The sequence below is a fragment of the Lolium rigidum genome, chromosome 1 (genome assembly GCF_022539505.1).
Source record: "Lolium rigidum isolate FL_2022 chromosome 1, APGP_CSIRO_Lrig_0.1, whole genome shotgun sequence".
NCBI lineage: Eukaryota > Viridiplantae > Streptophyta > Magnoliopsida > Poales > Poaceae > Lolium > Lolium rigidum.
In genome coordinates this window covers 125,912,457-125,923,013 of record NC_061508.1, presented here as the reverse complement: position 1 = coordinate 125,923,013, position 10,557 = coordinate 125,912,457, and the positions used below count along the sequence as shown (strand labels likewise).

At 44.0% G+C, this 10,557-nt stretch overlaps 1 long non-coding RNA gene across 1 annotated transcript; it reads left to right on the top strand.

Moving 5' to 3' along the window:
- The first annotated feature begins 7,727 nt into the window (after positions 1 to 7,727).
- On the top strand, positions 7,728 to 8,507 carry LOC124681901. The gene is made up of 2 exons (XR_006996076.1): positions 7,728 to 7,831; positions 8,301 to 8,507. It is a non-coding gene; the product is annotated as an uncharacterized LOC124681901 (long non-coding RNA).
- The last annotated feature ends 2,050 nt before the right edge of the window (positions 8,508 to 10,557 follow it).

Here is a 10,557-nt window from a genome sequence, read left to right as displayed (position 1 = left end):
TGAATGTTCTCCCTCCGTTCGGATGGATGGCTGGCTAGCTTTCCCCGCACAGCAGCTAGTGGCCGGCTGACTGACACACGCGCACTTGGTCGTCGTTGTGTTTGCAGCAAGGTCAGCATTGCAGCCACTACTACGCGCTCTACAGTATCGCATACATCATCGTCTTCCTACGTACGTACTACCTGTCTTTCTCCCTGCGCTCTACGTGTGAAATGTCCAAGGAACAGTGGAACAGTCGGCTCACGTGTACGTACTGCAGGCTTGCTAATTAAGACAAGAGGAGGTACTGCTTGAGTAGTGGATTAGCTCCGACATGAGCATGGGAGCATGTGATCCAGCAGCAGCAGCTAGGAGATAGTCAAGTGTTAAAGTGTGCATGCACGCAGCAAGCGCGCCAACTTAAGGAGCAGGAGTAATTTACTTGTACCAAGGTCTAGCACGTCCTGTAGTTAGCCTTCGATTTCTTGCACTTGGCCATTAGTCGAACAAATCGTCCACCACAAGATTCCCGAGTCGATCTGCATGTATTTGCACGATGCTTTCATGCTTCCATGGTCCATCGTAGCAATCAATACAGTAGGGCTACAAATGCACAACTTTAGCATTTTCTTTATAGAATACTCATATTTTTTAAGTACTTCCTACAATTCATATTACTTTCCATTAATATAATTATAAATGTATCTAAAACTAAATAAGTCTAGATACATCTATATTAGTGGTAACAATATGTGTCGGCTAACTAACATGTTTCATCCATAAGAACTAGTTCACGTTGTTCAATAAGTATAAACCCTCGAAAATGACAATGGTCGAAGGCAATGCCAGTGTGATGTGGTCTATTAGCAGCATGGAAAATATGATGCTGCTGGAATTAGGCATGCATAACTCCTACAAAACAAAGAGAGTAAACACACTCCCATATACGCATGCATGCCACTTCGGCATCAAACGAGATAAATTCTATAGGATTTCTGAAATATTTGATCTTTAGTTTTTTTTCTCATAATTGATCGTTTGACTCACGTGATTAGAATCCTTGGGAAATTATTTTCCTCAAGGAGTCATTTGCAACATATTTTGCACGAAATTCTCACACTCAAACTACTTGTCATAACTAATTTGTTTATCGTGCGTTGTGGAACACCCTTTCATTCAAACTCAAGTAGTTTATCAATCATGTAGGATTCCGTTCTGATCGTATGTTTATCTCATTTCCTTGTTAATTTACTGAATTCTACAAATCAAATAGGCACTAATATAGCGTGGCCTCACGGTAACATTTTAAATATGGTACTAAGAAGTGGCATGACTGAAGGCTAACTACCATATAAAAGGCATGGTTATTATAAATAAGGACTGACACATTCGGTGGCCTACTGATTTAGCGTATTTGTAATTGGAAGATACTTTTCACAGCCATATCGGTCATATCAATTGATATGCGATGTTTCTAAAGCAAATGCTACAAATTAAAATATAGAATTTAAATTTCCAAAAAATATTTAGATAATGCATATGGGCAAAGAAACAAAAATAATGTACTTCTTGTGTTAAAAGGGAATTTTGTGAGCACTCTCTATGTATTTCTTAATCACACTATAATAAATTTGAATAATATGCTTGCCATTAGCGTCGGAGCTTGACGGTGATTGGTGAGTGAGCCAATCTAAGTTCAGGGAGCCAAGAACATGATCCACTCTTTTCGGTTTTTCAGTTGTAGAATTTTAAGTAATGTTTAAAATTTAAGCCTAACAATTAATGCTATACTTATAATTTTTCATGCCACGGTGTGTTTGTGGCAGGGAGGGGGGCTGGCCCCCTTTGGTCCTAGGGAAGTTATGGCGGTGCTTGCCATGCTCGATTTTTGTTGGATTACCGTTTAAACTTAGAGAGATGATAGTTAGATGCAAATATGACAGAGCGTCGTGTGATGGCAAGAGCAAAGTGGTTATCATGCCTTAGTCGTCGACGTGCACCTTGTGCCTTGCTTAGGATCCACTCTTTTCGGTTTTTTCAGTTGTAACCAAAGAACTTTAAGTAATCTTTGGAATTTAAGCCTAAAAATTACTGGTATTGTTATGATTATTCCAGCCGTTGGGGGGGGGGGGGGGCAATGGCCCCCTTTGATCCTAGTGAAGTTCGGGTGGGCATGGCCCCTTTGGTCATAGGGAAGTTCTGCTAATGGTTGCCATGCTTGATTTTTGTTGGATTAAATTCTGCACTCGATTTCTCAACTTTGCACTACACCGTTGTTAGCTAGTCACACAGTTGTAGTGATGACCGCTTCGTGGGATGACAATAGAACACAAATACTAGGTGTTTCCATCTCTCGCCACTTTGTTCAATTTCAACAACGGCAAAAGTTTCTATAATACTATTTGTACAAGAAATGCATTATATAGAATTAATAATTTAAAATTCATATGTCACCTTAATATTACCTCTCATCCGATTAAATCGACACGGAGTTGTGCAGTAGTATGTGGTATTCGCGTCAATTAAAACAAATTGCAGGGAGTACCTTATTTACCGAAGTTGAACCATTATAAATTTGATATCCAATGTTTAATATTCACTAAAATTAATATTCGAAATATATCCTCTTGCAACCAAACAGTTTCTTTAAAGTAAGTGCGAGAGTTGCAGCAAAAATGGGAAGAAGTAAAGGATACCCTAGACGTTGCTACATTATTATCACGTTTGTTCGATTTCGATACACACAGTGGCCTTCCCTCAAGGTAATCGTTCCATGTCCTTTGACATGTACTCCCTCCGTCCGGGATTATAAGGCCGGTGCGTGTTTCTAGGTTATAAATTTAACCAACGTAATACAAGGTATATATTTCAATATATATATATATAATATTATTAGAAAGTTTAGATGTTCTACTTTCTAATAATATATTTTTTAGTTTGTATAATTTGTTTTATGTTGGTCAAATTAACGACTTAGATATGCACCGGCATTATAATCCCGAACGGAGGTAGCACATCGATATTAGAAACATGCAAAGCACATACACTTGCATAGACTTTTGGAGAACGAGGAGGAGTCCCTATTCTTTTCCTACGTGTAGGAACGAAATGAGGTAAACAGTGGCTCCCTAATTTAGAGAGGCCTAATGATTGAAAATATCAGCCAATATGATGGGCGGCCAAATGATTTGGCATATTGCATTGAAAATACCACTTACACAATCTCAAACTATACACACCCATATTTGGCACGGTATTGTGACATTGGTTATGTAGCATATGTTCTCTCTTATACAAAGGTTGTGAATGGAGGTATGCATTAGATCTTCTTCAAAATATTCAAGTAATGCATGGCATATTAACATGGGTGAAGAAACATACACAATGAGCTTTCTTATGGTATAATAAGGAGAACGAGTTTTTTTTTCTTCGAGAATACACCCTCGAAGGTGTACTAATGGAGAACGAGCTTTAGGTTTCTTAATCGCATGGTACAAACTTTGAAAATGCGGCTAATATGCTTAATTTTTTTCTATATATTGTAAATTTTATTTTTTTATATAAGAAATATATGTTACAGAGAATGAATAAAATTATGTGTATCACCTAATATTTAATATACTATATGCTGAAGGCCTGAAGTGAAACCGGTATGAATCAGTTACTTGCCCGATATTTTATTTTACCTATAGCTTGGTAAGTTTGAATTTGCTCTTCCGCTAAAAGTGATGTTGCAAAAATGTATCCTCTTCCGACCAAACAGTTTCATTGAAGAAAGTGAGTGCGAGGGTTAAAAACAAAACGGGAAAAAGGAAAAGTAAAAGAGGATGTCTCAAATTCCCGAGACATCGCTGCATTATCTTGTTTGTGGACTTTGGTAAACACCGTCGCCTTCCCTAAAAGGTAATCATTTTGTGTCCCTCTACATGTACAGATCAGTTGTGCTGAGCACAGGCAAAGCGGAACCGAGCTTACTGCTCATCGCAGTGGAAGTACGTACATACGCTTATACTAGTATAACTTAGGACCTTTTAAAAAAACATATATAACTTTGGACCTTGTTGCAAAGAAATAAACAAGAGGAGGACGACAGCCAGAGAGGCAGAAGGCGACGTCCGAGCTTTGAAGGTGGCGCATCTCAGCTGTAAAGCTTGGGCCCCATAAGCCCGAGAACGGCCCCAGCATTGTGGCCCAAGCTAAAAGGTGTCTTCCCTGAAATTATTTGACTTCAGTGGATAGAGAGAGACGTAAAATCTGAAGCTGATTCCTTCTTTCATTATGTGTTTTAAGGAGTTATCAAGCTGCTGGCAACGGCATGGGCGTCGGCGTGAATGATGCATGCATGGTGCAATGAGAGGATCGCCATCTCAGATTTGTGCTTTAATTTCTGTCGTGGATGGCTCAATCGACTACACTTCGCTTCCTCTGGCACCAGGACCACAGGTATGTTGTTGGCATGCAATATGCGTGCCTTAATTTGTCCACAGGCCATAACTGAGCCGCTGCTGCAGCAGTAGAGCTTGCAGTGTATGAGTACATTGTACGCGTCCAATTAAAGCCTCAATTGATTCATAGAATTTGTGTAGAAATTATGCAGAATTTCGATTCTATGAGAAAATTTCTTGCATAATTTGTTTGATTATCAATTCTATAAGAATCTTTTACAGCAAATTTTATAGAAAAAATATTAGGTCATACCTAATAAAAAAAGTCTTTTTTTACAATCAAACACACTTCATCTTTTTACGAGATTCAAGTAGATATGATATTCCAATCATATCCTTTTTCTATTCCTATGCTTTCCTATCCCATTAATCAAATGAGCCCTAAATGGATGAGAAATGTACTTGTATAAAAACCACTCGTCGATCACTAGTGAGTAGTGACCACGATCTCTTTCTACTCCCTCCTTTCTCCTTTCACAGTTACCTTCCATTTCCGAGTTTAGGAAAAGTTAAACTTCGTAAAGTTTAATTGAATATCTAATAAAAATATCAAATTCTATAATATAAAATCTATTATACTCACAATGATCCATGAAAGTTGTCTTAGTGTCTAGATACATTAAAAGTTAGAAACAATCTGCAACATCTTTTATAGGATGGAGGGTGTATTGGAAATCATCGTATATTTTTATATTATATGCATTATATATGATAAATGTTGATACTTTTTCTTATTTCTTTGTCAAATTTTACAAAATTTAATTTTGACTAACCTAAGCTAAATAGAAGCGGAAGCAGTAGTGTAGTTTTTTTGGGTGATTTCTAGTGTAGTTTATTTAGGAAAATATATGCTAGAAATACACTTTTAATCTTGGGTGCATATGCTCCCCTTTGCCCAAACATGTTTCAACATATGAAAAGAAATTCCAAAATAATGTGTGTATATATCCACATTTTACGTGCGCCACGTAAAGTTTCGTGAAAACCCGAATGTTTTTGCTCTATGTAAATAGACAAAAAAAAAAGAATGTCTAGTGCAAACCTGTATATGAGCACCGGATTTTGTCCACAGGCCATAAAATAAGTCAGATCTTCGCGAAACTACTTGGTACGCACATAGATTGTGAAGATGTCCACGCGATACTTTTTTTTTGAATTCTTTAACATTACAAAATACGTATAAATATATTTTAAATAAAGAGGTAATACTCATCCAAAGCTAAAACGGTTCTCTTATTATATGCCACTTAAGCTAAGGTAGCGTGTGGGAAAGAGGGAAAGTGTAAGAGCATCTCCAGTCGCGTCCCCCAAACCGTCCCCCAAAGCGATTTGGGGCGCGCCGGACAGAAAAAGCGTTCCAGCCGCGTCCCCCAAAGCCCTTTTTTGTCCGGCGCGCCCCGATACGGTGTCCGGCGCCCCGAGCCCGTCTCCGTCCCACAGGGGACGCACCGGGGACGCCGGACACAACGAAAGCGAGGCGGGCTCCCACATGTCGGCGACTATTTGCATAAACCGTTGGTTCGCGCCTCTTTTCTCGTCGCTCCTTCCTTCCCGCGCCTCCCACCCCACCGTCGCCGCTGGATTTCCCGGCCGTTTGGGCGTCTGATCTGTGCTGCGAGTCAGCACCGTTGTCGCAGGCTGGGGCTCCCGCCGGTCGTGCCGCCGCCGCCGCGTCGCCGGCGCCTCCCGAACGCGCCGTCAAATCCGCCCCACCTCCGCGCACGGAAGGTGCTCGACGACTTGCCGGGTAGGCGCGATTGGTCGGCTGTTTGTTGCGTCGTCTGCCTCGGCGCAATTTTAACCATTGATTTTGCTTTAGCCATGGACGGCGACGATGAGATGGTTGCCCTGCTGCTGGAGGACGAGCAAGCGTTCGACGACGACCTGCGGGAGCATTTGCTGATCATCGCGTCCCTCCGAGGACATGCTTGACGCCGAGGCGGAGAAGAGGAAGAGGCCGCGCCGCGGAGGATCAAGGCCGGGAAGAAGGAAGTCGAAGCCCGGCGAGAGGATGGAGGGGCATGCCATGCTGCACAACGACTACTTCGCCGACGGGGCAACACATGCCGACAATTTTCGGCGCCGGTACAGGATGAGCAAGGGCCTGTTCATGAATATCCTCCACGGCGTTCGAGAGTTCGACCCCTACTTCAAGCTCAAGCTCGACGGCCGTAGGCGTTCTCGGGTTCTCATCCATTCGGAAGTGCACCGCCGCCATGAGGATGCTTGCATACGGAGCACCTGCCGATACACAGGACGACTACCTTCGCATGAGTGAGTCTACTGCCATTGAGTGCATGTACAAGTTTTGCCGAGCTGTGGTGGGAAAGTTTGGCAAATACTACTTGAGAGGGCCAACTGAGGAAGAGACTGCAAGGATCATATGCTACATTTGATATAAATGGTTTATGTGTTAAAAAAAATATTTTAAATGTTTGGGGGCGCCGTTTGGGGGACGCGGCTGGGGAGCGACGTCCCCCAAACGCGGCACGAACAAAACACGTCCCCCAAACGCTCAATCCGGCGCGCTTTGGGGGACGGTTTGGGGGACGCGACTGGAGATGCTCTAACACCTGGTTTTACTCCAACTCGAGGAACTGGATCTGGTCAGCAGTGCAGGACCAGGAGTGGAAAACTGAGGAGAATCGCATGTGAGCCATCCTCAATGTCGCCACTAGTTCCATGCCCCCTATGTGGAGATCACGTTGGCTGCTTCAAGATCTATCCACAGCGTTGGTCAGCGCTGCCACAGTGGTGACTGGTGAGCGAGGGTTAACAGTTACCATGAATAATGAATTCAGAGCAACGCCCAACAAAACAAAAACAAATCAAAACAAAAAAAGGAGTTTGAAGGAGCATTCGGCCTGATGGGCCAGGCCTTCAAAGCCCACTTCACCGTCAGACACCGACATGGGCGCGCACGCTCTCTACAGTCTACTACTCTGCGCTGCGGCTGCACACAGTGCAGTAGCGTGGGGAATTGGTTAGGTAGGGACGTCAGTCAAGAACTGGGAAAACCAGAGCGGTGCCGTGCGGGAAAGATCAAAGAAGAACACGAAGCAGAGCAGCAAGCTCCGGATTCACCACCCGATCGATCCCCTGAGTCGAGCCGAGGTCTGGATCGATGAACTCTTCGGGGGCCGGGGGCAGCGCGGAGGAGTGGGAGGACTCGGCCGGGGAGATGGACTCGGAGGACAACCACCACGGCTCCATCGCCGGCGCCGTCGGCATGGGCATGATGGAGGTCGACGCCGACGCGCAAGACCTCGCCGCCGAGGCGCCGACGTCCTCATCCCCAGCTCCGCCCTCCCACGCCGACTTCTTCAACTCCTTTCCCGACGACTTCGACGACCAAGACCTCGCCTGACCGGCTCCCACCAACCCCGAACTCCTCACCAGTCACCAGGGTAATGAACTAAGCTCACCCTTCGAACTAACTATTCATCCCTGCTTGATCTTAGGTTGCTCTGCTTCCCTGCAACTTAACTGAGATATGATAGGTTGCCACTTTGCTAGCTAGATTAAGACACTCGCCGAAACATTGCTCCAGTTCTGCAAACCGAAACACAGGAATCACATCACTCACCGACACATTGCTCCAATTATGTATGATTACAATCCGTGGAGAATGAACCTACGTAGCCAGCAAGAGGGAAAACACCATATGGTCTCCTGCACACTCTAGCTTCTCAAGTGTCACTAGCAGAGATCATCATAACACAGAACTGTTGCAAGTACCGTAGTGTTTGATTTCAGTAATTGCCCTGGGTGCATTCATATGAATTGCTACAAGTATATGTATGCCATTTTCCTGGCCTCTCGTTCCTGTCCTGACTCTTGCTGGCTGCGAACTAATCCACTCTCCTTTCTTGGCAGGTGTCAGAATGAACAAAATAATTGTTTGCTTGACAAGTATGTTAATGCGCCATTAGACAAAGGAGCAGTCGGCTGTCTCCGTGTACTCCTGTTGGATCTCCCTCTCACCTCCACTACAACTTGAGAGCTCAACATAATAAACAATGAAATATATAGAGGGTGATTTTCTCTCGATATGAGAAGGCGTTGGAGTGTATTTTTATTTTAGGTTTGTGTTTGTGATCGATTTCAACCATACATTCCGAAACAAACCCTCTCTTGATAGTACGGTATTTCTACGACTCAAATAAAAAAATTGAAACGTGGAGGCAAAGATTTGCCTCCATTCTCTAAATAAGGAGTGTCATGGCATGAAAAGTCACAAAGTTCAAGAACAACAAAAGGGAAAAACGCCAGAAATTATCTTCTCTCATGGTTATTCCACTAATTATGTTGTCATTAAACATGGTAACACATAAGAGATGAAAATGCCCTTTCAAACTATAAATATTTATGTGTTTTGACCAAAATGCAAGTGGCATGTGGCCCTGCCTATGCCCTATGGGTGCAACTAGCACACCCATAATATAAATACATAGTAATCTGTAAGTACGTGCAAAGTTGTTCGTCAAACCATCCGATTATCTCCAACACATTTAATGTGGACATTTCATACTTCTGTTGAAAAGAACTGAAAAACAAAGACATGGATGAAGTTTTTTTTTTTTTTTTTTTTTTGAGAACTCATCCTGCCTCTTTATTCAAACTGTCATAAGGCGGGGAATACAAACGCCAATCGGCGGCGACGAAAGCCAAACGTAACGGCCAACAGGCCATCCTAACACAAACTTACCCAAATCATGGGGCTCCTTATTCGACAACCTATTCTCATGCACAAAATTAACCTCCTCTAGATCGCGAGAAGTCCTCTTGATCTCCTAAAGTATCTGCGAGTAGCTACCCCAGTTCTCCTCCTTAAGTGCATTGACCACCGACAGACAATCACTTGCCAGCCGTACTCACGTGAGAAGAAGATCCTGCGCCAGGCTCAAACCTTCCCTGACTGCAAGGGCTTCCAACACCTCGGGATTAGATATCCCTGTGATCAGGACAACTGATCCGCCTAGGTAAACCCCAGAGGCTGATCTCGCCACCGCTGCAACCACTCCATGCTCGCCGCTCCGAGCCACCCCAGCGTCCACATTGATCTTGGCCCAGGTCACCGGCGGAGGGATCCATATCGGATGTGAGGGAATCGGAGTCCCCTTCCTCTTCGTCTCTGGCTTCAGCACCGTAAGCTCACTTAGGAAGCTTTCAATGAAACTATGAGTACTCAGAGGGCTTTGATAGGTGCCCTCATATATCGCCTTCCGTCTTGCGTGCCAAATGGCCCAAGCCGTAACACATAACCTAGTCATTTGGTCATGCGGTAATGTAGCAATCATGGTAAATAACCAGTCTCTTGCCCTAGGTTCCTGTACTTGTGACATATGCTCTGTCATCATCTCATCAGCCAGAGCCCACACACATCTGGACATAGTACAGTCAATTAACGAGTGGCGCCAAGAGTCCTCTCCTCCGCAAATCCCACAAGTACTCGAGGTCGAGATATGCCGCCTATGAAGCACATCGGCTGTAGGAAGAGATTGCTTTGCTAAACGCCACAAGAACACCCTCACTTTGGCTGGTACCTGAATATGCCAGAGCTTAGACCAGCTCTTCTGCAACTCGTCGGCATTGGAGCTCGCAGCCCTATTCTCCAGCCAGGCTTCCCTTTTTTCCCTTGTGTTGATCAACATAAGATAAGCTGACCTCACAGAAAAAATTCCCTTCTTCTCATAGTGCCACGCCCAAAAATCCTCCTGGACCCGTGTATTGATGGGTATGGACTTTATCTCCTGTACATCCATGGGAGTAAAACACTCATTCAGAAGTTCCAAATTCCATTGCCTCGTCGACTGAATTATGAAATCAGCGACATGGCTGGGTGGGTCGATGGTCAGACTGCACACCGGCCTAAGGGCTCCATCTCTCGGTATCCAGTTATCAAGCCACGCATGCGTGGTCGCCCCAGTACCAATACGGCGAATTAATCCTTGTGTCAACACTTCCTTTCCCTCCATTATCGATCGCCACACCTTTGAGGGATGTGACCCCAGCTCGGCCTTCAGGAAGTCAGTATCAGGAAAATACACAGCCTTCAGAACCCTTGCACTCAACGTATCAGGATTTTTCAGAATTCTCCATCCTTGTCTGGCCAAGAGAGCAAGATTAAAAA